Raw genomic sequence first — 4336 nt, forward strand, 5'->3', positions numbered from 1 at the left:
GCGCGTTCAAGAAAAAGAATAATGTCGGCTAAACTGAGAGCATTAAAAACTAAAAGCAAATTAAGCATGGCTATGCAATGCTATAGTTCACCCATCAATTTGAATGAATTAGTGTTCTGATGCGAGCTGGGATCGAAACTCGATTGCATTTCTATGGTGATCCAATTTCCCTTTTACTTTATTATATTGAGTAGGTCTAAAGTAGGTATCAAGCATACGACTGTGCATTATGAATGTTATTATCAATTAAAGTTTAATATTTCCAGCCGTCCGCTTTATCGGAAACCGTATTTAAAAATATTGGATGCATACAGCTGTTATGAAATCGATATTTTCGCAAATGCCAAAGAAAACCGTTAACTACTTTAAAGTGAAAATATACTCGCTCATTTAGTCGTTAATTACTGTTAACAACCTATAATCATTTTACTCAACAAAGTTCTCTCCCTCTCTCTCATATATATATATATATATATATATATATATATATATATATTTCTGTAGAAATATATTTTCTTATTATATATCAATCCTTATTTAAGAAGCTCAATGTAATTACAGAGCAATATAGAGAATAAATGACAAAAAAGTTATATTCCAAAAATCATGATGTTGACCATCTTATAATTTATTCCTTTAATTCAGTTGACTTATACAATTCTTGAAATAAATGACTTAATTATTATATCAATCAGTGAATCTTCTGATGAGTTAAGGGCATAATAGATTCACTTATTGATATAATAATTAAGTGATTGATTTTGCGCTAGGAAACAGATACTGTCAAGAATTGTATGTCAACTGAATTAAAGGAGTAAATTATAAGATGGTCAACATCATGAATTTTGGAATAACTCTTATGTAAAGAAAACGTGTTGATGTTTTTACATTAGGCCTTTAATACTATTAACAAATCATCTGCGTGGATTTTATACGGCATAATTGCGTTGAAACATCGGTTCCCATCAGATCACCGAAGTTAAGCAACGTTGAGCCTGGTTAATACCAGATGGGTGACCATTTGGGAATTCTAGGCGCTGTATGTGCTCTCCGCTTATCTCGGCATTTGTTTCCACTCGTCCTGTACAGACACTTTACTTGCCACTAGTATTTAACAATGTCGACTCAGGAGAGGCGTGGTTGGAGATTGCGCACCTCCTGCCACAAAAATTTCACGTGCAGCCACCCCTTCGTAGGTATCCATCATTTTTCAAAGACTGGAGGAGCACTTTGAGTCAATTTTGGACAAATTAGTTGACTAAACCTCACGGGAAAGTTTATTATGTATGTATGCTCAATTTGTGAATCACATCTGCTTCAAGATGTGCAAATCTGCGGCGGGAGTGCAGAGTCATCTGAGATGGCATGGACGACAAGATTGGGAGACGGCAATCATCTGGAAAGATGCAGCAATCATCATGTATATTTAGCAGACAATAGCGTCATAAAACAACACCTAACATTCCATGATAAAAACCCACAATCGTCCGACATTAGAAATATCTTAATTGACAATATTAAAATTCGATACCTCAACAATTACAAACAAAATCTAAAATTATTAGAAGCCATATTAATTAAAAAACTACAGTCCCTTATTAACCGGATCTCATTTTATATCGGGACAAATATACTAACTATATTCAATAACTAACCATAAATAAACTAAATAAATAATATATAAAATTTTAAATAAGAAAATTAAAAATAATCGCCCCCTACCCATCCTGCACATATCTTTATAACCAATAATAATAATAATAATAATAATAATAATAATAATAATAGAACTATCTATAAATACACCAAGTCTCAATAAAGAAAATGACGACGACAGCAACAATCGAACCTGACGACGAGCAAATGCACCGACTGAAAGCGCCGTAGAAGAATATGATCGAACAAGAACTACTGGGCGCCATAATATACAAGATGCCAGCCGAGATAAAAAAGACTGATCGGCGAATTGAGAAGTTATCCAACAAAATTGGAAAAAAAGAACTCTGCCCTGTTCAATCAGACGTGCTTGAATAACGACTTGCTGCCAAAATATACAAATGTACGTATGTATGTATGTATGTATGTATGTATGTATGGATGGATGGATGGATGTATACGTATGGCAAGTAACACCTTAAAAACGTTTGTGCTTCGTTCCTGAGTGAAATATTCAGACTAATTCAAACTTACTACAGTAGTGGTAGTAGCAGTAGTAGTAGTAGTAGTAGAAGTAGTAGTAGTAATTCGTCCTTTTCGATACGTAAAAAGCAGACGATAACTGATTTGTTTCCGAAATAATTTATTTACAAAATTAAAAAAATGAATTCGCAAATTTCTAGTAGAAAAATTAATAAAAACAACAATCAAACACTGCTCTAAAAATTTAACACATTTTAACGCTATAAGTCGAATTATTTAAAAACAAATCATTCGTTAATAATTGTCCTTACTGATAGCCTTTTTGATTGGCCTTTCAGCTAGGAGCATGGTGTGGTATCTGTTCTGGCACTGTATGAAATCGGTCCATGATGGAAGGCATCCTTCTAGACTTGAACAATTTTTATTTTATCTCAATCAAGAGTGTCCCTTTTAGGGGAGACAGATTTCTCCACGTTAAAAACGGACTCGTGTCTAACTGTCCTCGTGAGGAGGCAAGTAAACAGAAACACGATCAGATGTTCAGTCCCGAAAGACAAAGGATACCCCCTGTAAGGGCAGCTGCGCCTGTAATTGTGTGGCAAAGGTTGCGTAATCACAAACCACATCTCTCCTGAATCGGCACTGTTTGAGTCTAGTGGCAAATAGAAGTCCAGGACGACTGGAAACAATGCCGAGATAAGCGGAGACCACATACAGCACCTGGAAGTCCTAAATGGTCACCCATCTGGTACTGGACAAGCTCATCGTTGCTTAACTTCGGTGATCCGACGGGAACCGGTGTGTCAAACGTGATCATGCCGTACTCGATATACTCCTTAAAAATGGCACTCGTGGATCAAAATGTTGCTCAAGGCAAAAATAGATTCGTCTTGATTATACAAGATATGTCGAATGATGCTTTATTTAAATTATTTTTTTGTTTGTTTTGTTTAATCAGCTTTTCCCTTTTTATTAGTTTCGCTTGTGTTTTGCCCGTGTTTTTTTCTTGAAGAAAGCCGACGTCAATTCGTATACATTTCTTTATAAGCGAGCCGGGCAACCAAAGCTGGACCGAGCATTTCTTCCCCGTGAGTGGAACAGAGAAACCCCAGCGGGACGACGCAGGTGAAAATCATCGAGGTTTAATTGATAGGGAGGTAATTTTAAAAAAAAGAAAAAAGAAAAAAAAAAAAAAGGAAAGATGGGCTACCTATCATACTTCAAACGATTCCCGCCGCTTTAAGAAAAAGGGAGAGAGTACTCGTCAGGAGAGCCCTGAGGCCCGGATGCAGTCACTCCTTCCAACATTTCTTGTCAAGTGGAATTAAATGAATCACACATTTCTTGTACTTTCTCTGATTGACAACAGCCCAATCCTAGTTCTACCAGATAACAACAACGGGTAGTTTTAAGTTGCGGCCATTCGACCTGCGCGTCTAGCGATGAATATATCGTTTAAAACTCGTGCGTGATAGACACACTGATTAACCGACATATAGAAATACAAGGACGTAACTAAATTTATATTTCAAACTAAAGAATAACGGACAAGTTGAACATCTGTATTCTTTCGGCAATTTGGTACATGGTTCTAATTTTGGATTTTATTCTCACATTTCAGCCGATGTAATCGCCGGCCTTCTTCAGGTATATCTTGGCTGATTCTACCAGATCAGTCTGTCTGAAGATACCAGCTTCCTGACATAAAATGCACAAAACAATGGTGTTGTTTTTTCGTTTCCTTTCCCTTTTCAAAACTCAATGTTTTGCAAAAACAAAAACAAAAAATTACCACTACAAAACAACCAAACCAAACACCAATATATAAATATTTGGAGGTATAAAGAACTTGAAGTATAAAATTTTTTTTTTTTTTAAATTCATAGATTCGCCATTAAATTGCCAAGTGTGGCGATATGTCTTAAAGAAAACACTCAAACCAAACTGCATGAATAAATGTTTTAAGATATAAAGAAATTAAAAGTTAAAGAAATCTTTTGCCAAAAATATTTTGATATGTCGCAAAAAGAAAACACTCAAACCAAACACCATGAATAAATATTTGAAGATAGAAAGAATTTCAAACATAAACTTTTTTTCCGAAATAATTGGATTCAACATTAAATAACCTGAAAAGGGTTGATATGCCGTAAAACAAATAACAATGTCTTTTATAGGATTTCACAATGAAATATTT

The 4336-nt window shown here is 35.0% G+C and overlaps 2 pseudogenes; one reads left to right on the top strand and one right to left on the bottom strand.

Moving 5' to 3' along the window:
- Positions 1 to 929: 929 nt before the first annotated feature.
- On the top strand, positions 930 to 1046 carry LOC145301498 (5S ribosomal RNA; annotated as a pseudogene).
- A 1801-nt stretch (positions 1047 to 2847) lies between these two features.
- Positions 2848 to 2965, bottom strand: LOC145301574 (5S ribosomal RNA; annotated as a pseudogene).
- Positions 2966 to 4336: the final 1371 nt, after the last annotated feature.

The sequence above is a fragment of the Euprymna scolopes genome, chromosome 18 (assembly GCF_053919585.1).
Source record: "Euprymna scolopes isolate OS-2025 chromosome 18, ASM5391958v1, whole genome shotgun sequence".
Lineage (NCBI taxonomy): Eukaryota > Metazoa > Mollusca > Cephalopoda > Sepiida > Sepiolidae > Euprymna > Euprymna scolopes.